Here is a 10,448-nt window from a genome sequence, read left to right on the forward strand (position 1 = left end):
AGAAAGAAGAAAGAAGGAAAGAAAAAAGAAAGAGAAAGAAGAAAGAAGGAAAGAAAGAAAGAAGAAAGGAAAGAAAGAAAGAAAGAAAGAAAGAAAGAAAGAAAGAAAGAAAGAAAGAAAGAAAGAAAGCAAGCAAGCAAGCTAAGACTGGTTGGCATGGGGATCAACTCTTGGGAACCTGACTCTAAACCATGAGTGTGAGTGCACAGCCCAAGCGAGGAGCCTTCTTTCTGTTTTTTGGCTGTTGAGCTGCTAAGGTAAGCTTGGAGTAGAATAAAGAAATGAACAGTGTCACATGCAAATCGCAGATGCTGCACCCGAGCAGAGCCCAGCAAACCATCACTAACCCAGGAGGGGAGAACACCTGACTTCATGACTCTAAGGGGCAGACTGAATAGTAAGACTGACTACTCCAGCAACTCATGACTCTTGAGGCCATTTGCTCCCTGTTCATCTTCCCCATTAGAGTGCAACACTCATTAAACATTTGCTCACAAGTTGCTCTCAATGAGTGAGTACTTACTATGCACCAACACTGGACTAAAGTGCATGGTCCACACCATCTCATGTGGTCCTCAGGACAACCCTATGAGGGAGGTAATCTGCCCATTTTATAGATGTGGAAGTTCACTCTCCACTAAGTATTGGAACGAGACAGGCAGTCTCGGGGCTGTGCTGCCCATGTCTGTTCCGCTGTCTTCCTTGTCACTTCCCCCTGCTAAATTCCCAGAAGCTGCCAAAAAAATATTTGTTTTGATTGTCCTTTTTTGTCGGAATGCAAATGCTCAAACATATGCTGGGTGACAGAGGAACTGGTGAGTTTATGTCTCTCTCCTCATGTCATGACAGTGAACAGGCAAACAACTTAACTTTGCCACATTGACTTTTCTACCGTCCCTCCCCACAAAATCTGCTGTTCTTCCAACTCCACTTCTCAGTGAGTGGCACCTCCATCCACCCAGTTGTTTCTGCCATAAACCTGATTTCCATTCTAGAAAACGAGGAGGAGTTAGCTGACACTGCATCTCCCACCCACAGTGGGCCCTAACTGTGGTTTCCCATGTTTACCCTTCAGCCTGCCCACTCCTTCCAACTACACAATGGCAACCCAGCACAAGACCCCATCGTCCCCCAGCCACTCATTTCAGTAGTTTCTACTTTTGACTCCTTTCCAATAATCTTCCACTCTGCGATTTAAAAGCACAAATCTCAGTGTGCCTCTCATGCTCTTTCTGCTGAAAACCTTTCAAAGTCTACCAGCAACACAGCAAGTAAAATGCAAGCTCTTTTTCTGGGTCTGCTAGGCCAGCCTTATCTGGCCTGAGAACCATGTCTCCACCACCTCCTCCAGTTCCTGACCGGCTGGCCAGCCTTCCTGTGGCCTCTCAAGTGAGGGGCCTTCACTCCCAAGGCTTTGTCATGCAATCCCTTTGCCAGAAGCTCCTTCCCCCTCCCCTTTTTTTTGAGACAGAGTCTCACTCCATCACCAGGCACCAGGCTGGATTGCAGTGGTGCAACCTCAGCTCACTGCAACCTCTGCCTTCTGGATTCACGTAATTCTCCTGCCTCAGCATCCCGAGTAGCTGGGACTACAAATGCATGCCACTATGCCCAGCTAATTTTTTAGTATTTTTAGTAGAAACGAGGTTTCACCATGTTGGCCAGGATGGTCTCAATCTCTTGACCTCGTGATCCACCCGACTCTGCCTCCCAAAGTGCTGGGATTACAGGCATGAGCCACCACACCCATCCCCTTCCCCTTCTTTACCAGTGCAGTTCCCACCCATCCTTGAGATCCAGATGAAAAGTGTCCTTTCTCAGGGAGGGCTTCAGGGAATGCCCCGTTTGAAAGGCAGCCCTGGCTGCACTCCTGGTTCCACTCCTATGATACTATTTTATTTTATTCCACAACTTGCATCACAGTTTGTAATTTTGTATTCATAGATTTCTATGACCTTTCATTCCATATACATTCCCATAGCAGATGGAGAGCTGCTGTTTACCGTGGGGTCTTCATAGTGCCAGACTCAGAGCAAAGAACCAAACTGCCATGGGAAGGCACACATGATTGAAAGTGTGGAGGAAAAAAGTAGGTATTTGGGTGTGTGGGTGTTTGTTGGACATTTGGGTTTTCTCAACCTGGTGTAACAGGGAAGAAGCAGATGACACCAGGTGTCTTGCAACAAGTGGCCAGTCAGCCCATCCATTCACTGTATGGCTTCTTCATGTGCCATTGGCTAACAATTATCATAAACAGATGAGTCTGCAATGCTGGAAGTGAGCACCGTGCCTCCAGGACCGGGCAGCCCTCCACCTGTGCAATCACAACACAGCTTTGGCAATTATGATAAATGCCAACAGCACATGGAGGAGCCTGGGTGAGGTTTCCTTGTTTGTTTGCATTTAGCTCTTCATTTTCTCTTTCTTTCTTTCCTTCTTTCTTTCTTTCCTTCTTTCTTTCTTTCCTTCTTTCTTTCTTTCTTTCTTTCCTTCTTTCTTTCTTTCCTTCTTTCTTTCTTTCTTTCTTTCTTTCTTTCTTTCTTTCTTTCTTTCTTTCTTTCTTTCTTTTTGTTGTGTTTTTTTAGATGGAATCTTGCTCTGTCACCAGGCTGGAGTGCAGTGGCACAAGCTCGGCTCACTGCAACCTCCACCTCCTCGGTTCAAGTGATTCTTCTGCCTTAGCCTCCCTAGTAGCTGGGACCCAGGCACACACCACCACTCCCGGCTAATTTTTTGTATTTTTCATAGAGACGAGGTTTCACCTTGTTGGCCAGGATGGTCTCCATCTCTTGACCTCGTGATCCACCTGCCTCGGCCTCCCAAAGTGCTAGGATTACAGGTGTGAGCCACCGCACCCAGCCTAGCTCTTCATTTTCAGTGCATCACTTAAATATCCCTAGAGATCAAGCCCAAACCACTTACCTCCCATCTTTCTGTGTCCCATCTCCCACACACTCTCCTTTCAGTTTTCTTGAGATGGGAGTCTTGCTGTCACTCAAGCTGAAGTGCTCACCACAACCTGTATATCCCAGGTTCAGGTGATTCTGATGTCTCAGCCTTCTAAGTACCTGGGACAACAGGCAGGCATCACTAATTTAAAAATTAAATATAAAAATTACCCTGCTGGATAATTTTTGTATTTTTTGTAGAGACAGTGTTTCATCATGTTGGCCAGGTTGGCCTCAAACTCTTGATCTCAACTGATCGGCCTGCCTCGGCCTCCCAAAGTGCTGGAATTACAGGTGTGAGCCACTGTGCCTGGCCGTCCCAACCTTGCCAGCACCAATATTTATCTTTACAACTCTCTATAATATTATTTATTTCATTTATATTTTTAATTTTATTTTCTGGAGGGTAGGGGGAGTGGCTTTTCCTTTATCACTGCTGTCATGCCTGGTGAGCCTGTCTGTATTTTGGCCCTTTGCTTTGACCGCCTCAGGAATCATCATCAATCATGCCAACACCTGTGACTTGCCACCTTCAAAGTGGGTTCTGAAAATCCAAAGACAAAAAATGGCCCTCTGGGCCACGTGTGGTGGCTCACATCTGTAATCCCAGCACTTTGGGAAGCCAAAGCAGAAGAATTGCTTGAGCCCAGAAGTTTGAGACTGCAGTGAGCCATAATCACACCACTGCACTCCAGGCCAGGTGACAGAGCAAGAACATATCTCTAAAAAAATCATAATAATTGGCCAGGTATCATGGCATGTGCCTGTAATCCTAGCAATTTGGGAGGCCACGACAGGTGGATCATGAGGTCAAGAGATCAAGACCATGGTGAAACCCCATCTCTACTAAAAAAATACAATAATGAGCTGAGCACGTGCCTGTGGTCCCAGCTACTCAGGAGGCTGAGGCAGGAGAATTGCTTGAACCCAGGAGGCGGATGTTGAAGTGAGCCTAGATCGCACCACTGCACTAGCCTAATACGTGGTGGCAAAGCAAGACTCTGTCTCAAAAAAAAATCATAATAATAAAAACTAAGCCTGGTGTGGTGGCTCATGCCTGTAATCCCAGCACTATGGTAGGCTGAGGTGGGCAGATCACACGGTCAGTACTTTAAGAGCAGCCTGGCCAACTTAGTGAATCCCCGTAACTACTAAAAATACAAAAATTTGCCTGAGAACCTGCATCACCCAGGATTCAGTTTTATTTCTCCAGCCACAATCCCTGCCCATGTTTTCTGTCCTCTGGATGAGAGACCTTAGGAAAGCAAATCAGATCATGTCACTTCCTTCTGAAAACTCTCCAAAAGTTTTCCAACAGCACTGGCCTCTCTGTATCACCCCTACCGCCATCCCTCACCCCGCACAACCTCCAGCTCCTAGTACTGACCTCAGGCCTTTGGTCAGATGCACACACATCCTGGGCTGTACATTTCCCTTCCCCCTTCCTGTAGCCAGCTCCCACTTTCCAGTGTCAGCTGGGTCTTTTACTCCTGGAAGGCTTTACCCTCTATGCTAAGACAACAAAGACCAGGTGGCCTCCCTGGGAGGACCCTCTGTCTTGGCCTGCAGTGCACTGTGTTGAAATGCTCCAGGCCCAGATGCCTCTACCACCAGGAGCATCACCAAGCACTGTAGTTGCCACTCACTACATAACTGTTACATCAGTGTTTGCCCAGTGGTTGAATAAATGGATGTGAGAAGTCACCTAGTTTTCTTCTCTCTCTAGGGCTCAGTCCTGCCACTGAGGGAGCATTAGGAACAGGTGCTAAGGCCAGGCACGGTGGCTTATGCCTGTAATCTTAGCACTTTGGGAGGCCAAGGTGCACAGATCACGAGGTCAAGAGATCAAGATCATCCCGGCCAACGTGGTGAAACCCCGTATCTACTAAAAAAAAAAAACAAAAATTAGCTGGGTGTGGTGGTGTACACCTGTAGTCCCAGCTACTAGAAAGGCTGAGGCAGAATTGTTTGAACCTGGGAGGTGGAGATTGCAATGAGCTGAGATTGTGCTACTGCACTCCAGCCAGGCACCTGGCACCAGAGCAAGACTCTGTCTCAAAAAAAAAAAAGGAACAGGTGCTCAGAACTGTTCTTTGTGACTGATATAAGCAGGTCCTTTATCTTTTTTTTCTTTTTTTAAATATAGAGATGGGGTTTCACCATGTTGGCCAGGATGGTCTCGATCTCTTCACCTCATGATCTACCAGCCTTGGCCTCCCAAAGTGTTAGGATTATAGGTGTGAGCCACCATGCCTGACCAGGTCCTTTATCTTTAAAGTGCATTTTCTTATCACTGGTCTACCTCTCTGGGCCTTGTCTTTAAACCAAAAGCTCCATGCAGAGCCTCCAAATGGATGAGTATTCAGCAGGACAGTGGGAAGAGCGCTGTGGAGGGGAAGAGCAGTGGGGGATAGTGCTGAGATAGAGGGAGGAAGGGCAGAGGAACCCAACTTCTTGGCTGCCTCTTTTGAGCTCTGCCCTTTTCCTGCTAACTCCTTCCCATTCTGTCCATCACCTGTGACTGTCCCTATTGTAGAAGATGTGGAAACACGGGCTTCATAGGTTCAATAGCCAGCAGACACTCAGCGTTAGGAGGTGGGCAAGCACTTTTCCCCCATTCGACAGATGGAGAGCCTGACTTCAGAGAAGCTAAGACCCTGGATCCAGCTTCCAGCAAGTGGCAGAGCCAGGCCCACTGCCTATACCTGTCCTTCGTCCACAGCCTCCTAGGGGAGGGGAGAGAAAACAGAAGCAGGGAAAGGCCAGTTACAAGGGAGGTTTGTAGCAGGACTGCAAGGTGGCCTCAGCCTCCTGGCCCCTGGTGGCTGTATTTGCACATGCATACCACACCCTTTTCAGCTCTGCCCACTGCTCTCTGCACTGAACATTCTGGAACCCCAGCCACACCTCACCCATCCCCTTCCCACCAGACACTTCTATTTGCCCTTCCACCACTATTGCCCAGGTGCTAGTGTCAGCTGCTCCCTTCCTGAAGGATTGTTGGAGTGGTACCTCCATTTACACAAACTTCAGAAGGCCCAACTGAGTGCAGGTTGGATGCAGCTGGGGCTGAGCCTTAGAATCACCTGGAAAACGTCTTGTTTTTCTTTTTGAGATGCAGTCTTGCTCTGTCCCCATGCTGGAGTGCAGTGGTGCAATCTTGGCTCACTGCAACCTCTGCCTCCTGGGTTCAAGTGATTCTTCCACCTCAGCCTCCTGAGTAGCTGGGAACAGAGGCTTATGCCACCACACCCAGCTAATTTTTGTATTTTTCATAGAGATGGGGTTTTACCATGTTGGCCAGGATGGTCTCCATATCTTGACCTCGTGATCCACCCACCTTGGCCTCTCAGAGTGCTGGGATTGCAGGTGTGAGCCACTGTGCCCAGCCTCACCTGGAAAACTTGAAAGCCAAAGGTGTCTAGGCCCCACCTCAGACCCATTAAGTCAGATTCCTTGGACTTGGGCTCTGGTGTATTTGGGGGTGCAGGGGAGTGGCCTAGTATTTTTTAAAATTTTCCCTAGTGATTCTTCTGTACACAGGACTAAAAGCCACCAAATTTCAATAGATGAGTTCACATGAAAAAGTTAATTAGCTACATTTGGCATCATCTACACACATTAAGACTCAGATTCCCTGAGAGTCACACAGGGGCACTGGTGTCTCTCTCCTCAAGGCCACCCTTAGGGAGTCCAGGAGAAAGAAGAAGGAGACTCCTGAGGAAGAGAGGATGGGAAGGATGGAGAGCAGCCTCTCCTGCCTCTTCCCAGTGGCTCCACCCCTCTTCCTGGTGACTTCACCACTCTTCCTCAAACAGCATGGATGTTTCCTGCCTACCTCCAAGAAGCCCCAGCTTTCACCACCACCACAGGAATCCCCTCCATCTTGCACATCTAACCGGGAACCACACTTCAGAGTGCATTATGCATGTGCTCCCAGGCCAGCCTTAATGCACAGTGAGCCTCTGTCCTGGGAGGCCCACACCCTCTTTCCTTCCCTCTCCATGATGATGAAGTGTGCCTTCAGGCTAGCGGTGGCTCACACCTGTAATCCCAGCAGTTTAAGAGGCACAGTCAAGACAATCACTTGAGCCCAGGAGTCCAAGACCAGTCTGGCCAACACAGTAAGACCCCATGTCTAAAAAAAATTAAAAGTGTGCCTCCACCTCCTCCAGCATGAAAAGCAGGTAAGGGGTGGACTTTATGTTCCCATTTTATTTTATTTTTTATTTTTATTTTTCTTAAAGATGGGGCTTCACCATGTTGGTCAGGCTGGTCTTGAACTCCCCACTTCAGGTGATCTGTCCGTAAGCCCCATTTTATAGAGAGAACCCGAGGCTCACAAGAAAAAACAATCTGTGGACAGGAACACACAAGGAGGAATATACCAGGAAGTTCTCATCTTAGGCTGAGGCTAAATTACACTAGAGATCTGTAAAAGTTCAAGTGATGGCCACCATAGAGGAAGTGGGTCCAGATGGGAAACAGGGCCATCTTTGCCTTCAAAACAACCCCCAAACAGGGCTTGGAATAAGATCAAACACAGGCTAGGTGCAGTGGCTCATGCCTGTAATCCCAGCACTTTGTGAGGCCAAGGCTGGCAGATCGTGAGGTCAGGAGTTGGAGACCATCCAGCTCTGGTCCTCTGGATGGATGCCAACATGGTGAACCATTTGAACCCAGGACGCAGAGGTTGCAGTGAGCTGAGATCCCCCTACTGCACTCCAGCCTCGGCCATAGAGTGAGACTCTGTCTCAAAAAAGGAAAAGATCGACTAAAGAACCCCTGATATTTCCCCAGATTCTTGGCCAGGCAGGGAACAAGGTCAGGGTCTGTCCCTGTGGGCTGAAAATCAGGGACTGGAATCTGTGCATGCCTATGTGCACGGCCCTTGCCACCCCCATTCAACCAAGAACATCAATTTGCATCTGAAACTGTTCTATAGGTTTGCCAGAGCAAGCTCCTAGTGGCAGTTCTTCATCCCCAGGGCAAAAGGTCAGACTTGGAGTTACTCCATTCCCCAAATGCAGAACCTGCTGAGATCTGTGTTAAAATGTTAATGCAGGGGTTATAAATTTTTTCAAGTTGTAATACAAGCAACAGATTGTCTGGGAGCCAAAAGGATGACCTTTTACATGCAAATAAAAATAATGGATCTTTAAACGCAGTTATTGTCAGGATGATGAGCTGACTAAGACTGGAGGAAAGGAGGCCTCCTGGGTGGGCTCCAGCATAGAATTGAAAGAAAAAAAAGACAACCAGAGCACTGAAGAAAAAGACCAAAAGTGGACACAATTACCCAGGAGAGTGGACTGAAAAATTCTAGGGGCAAGCCAAAGGGCAGAAAGGGAACCAGATTCCAGAGGTCAGTAACTAAGGATGACAAAGTAGGATCCAAGGGGCCCTCTGGGACAAAAGTATCTGGGATGCCCTATCCCAGAAACTGGATGCAGGAGCTCAAGAAAACCACCTTAGCACCAGGCCTTCCCCATCCCAGCACTTCTCACACTCAGTGTTTTAACTCTCATTTCCAAGAATGTACTCCACTGCAGATTTCCTGATTGCAGGATCTACATGGAACCTTTGCTGAATCCCTCGAGCCAGATATTTATGGAAGACTTGCTGATGAAGGAATGGTTATTTCCCTCTTACTTATTTACCAAATACGTTGGGGATTCTGTTGTCTGCCAGACAATGTAGCAACAAAGCAGGTACTGGGGGTATGGTCCCTGTCTTCATGACATTTACAAACAGAACATGAATAATTTGATGGATTAATTGTTACATGAAAAGAATTACATTTAGGGTGTAGAAACAAAGGAATAAGACAAGAAGGAAATCCAACCCAGAGCAGGGGGTGCAGAATTGTTTCCCACAGAAAATGACTCTGACAGTGAGAAGCAGGAAGGATAGAAGTCAGCAGCAGGAGAAGTGGCCTTCCTGGGCCAGGGGAAAGTGTGTGCAAAGGTCCTGAAGTAAAAGGCTTATGGAACTAAAAAAGAAATGGGGGTAGCAGAGAAAAGTAAGTAGGCTGGGCATGGTAGCTCACACCTGTAATCCCAGCACTTTCAGAGCCCCAGGCAGAAGGATCATGTGAGGATGGGAGTTTAAGACCAGTCTGGGCACCACAGGGAGACCCCATCTCTACAAACAAATTTTAAAAATTTGCCAAGCATGATGGCACACAGCTGTAGGCCCAGCTACTCAGGAGGCTGAGGTGGGAGGATCCCTTGAACCCAGGAGTTCGAGGCTGTGGGACCCATAATGACACCCTGCATTCCAACCTGGGTGACAGAGTGAGACCCCATCTCAAAAAGAAACCAGGGGAGGGAGAGAGAAGATGGTGCTGTAGGACCAAATCATGATTGCAGCTCCCAGTGAATCCAGAGATGATGAGTGGGTGCCGCATTTTCAGATGGATCTTTATTGCCCACAGACCAGGAGATTCCCAGGTGTAGGAGCTGCGTGGGCTGCCAGGATGGCTGTTTGGGCGGGGGCCACAGCAGAGCAGCACTCTGTTAAAAAAAAAATACACTGGTTTAATTGCCCTGTTAAACCGGCAACTGGAGATTTTGGAAGGCAGATTAGCATATTCATCTGATTAAATGGGACATAAACAGAAAGCCAGGCCAAGAGACTCCTGGGCAGCAATGTGATTCCAGCTGGTGCAGTGGGTCGCTGCACAAGAATTCACACAGATCCTGGCGCCCTTTCAGCAGGCAACTGGAACACCTGGGAGAGAGTCAACCATTCAACTTAACAAAAAAGGGGGCTCTGAGGCAGGGAACCAGGTGATCAGGCTCAGCAGATACCACCCCCACAAGAAACAAACAAAACAGTAATTGGAAACGCTCTAGGTTGACAGTTTCATGGCAAGCACAGCTGAACTCAGTACAGTGCAGCTCGGAGGGTGAGGGGCATCCACCATTACCGAGGCACTCAACCCCTACAAAGTTACACTCCCATTGCTGACACAGCCTGCCATTGCTGAGGCAACCCAGCATAGCAGACAGTCTGCCACTACGGAGGCAGGCCATGATTACCATGGCAGCTCTAACCACACCCATATAAACAGGACTACAGGGAATTACACACAGAAACCGGGTAGAACCCACAGCAACAGGGCAGAGCCCACGGCAGCAGGGCAGAGCCCACAGAAACAGGGCAGAGCCCACGGCAGCTCGGCATAGCCACTACAGGCAAGCAGTGATTAGACTGCCACCTTGCTGAGCAGGACAATGCAAGATACTCATAAATATAACCCTAACTCCCCGGGACAGAGCACCTGAGGAAAAAATAGGGGCTTTATGAGTTCTGCTGTGGCAGACTTAAACGTACCTGCCTAGCAGCCCTGAATGAACAATGGAGCTGACAGCTCAGCACCAGAGCTCCTATAAAGTACAGACTGTCTCCTCAAGCAGCTCCCTGACCCCCGTATATCCAAAGAGTCATCTCACAAAGGACTGATCAGACTGACATATGGTGGGCATCCTTCAGGGA

The sequence above is a fragment of the Callithrix jacchus genome, chromosome 18, assembly GCF_049354715.1.
Source record: "Callithrix jacchus isolate 240 chromosome 18, calJac240_pri, whole genome shotgun sequence".
In the NCBI taxonomy this organism is placed as follows: domain Eukaryota; kingdom Metazoa; phylum Chordata; class Mammalia; order Primates; family Cebidae; genus Callithrix; species Callithrix jacchus.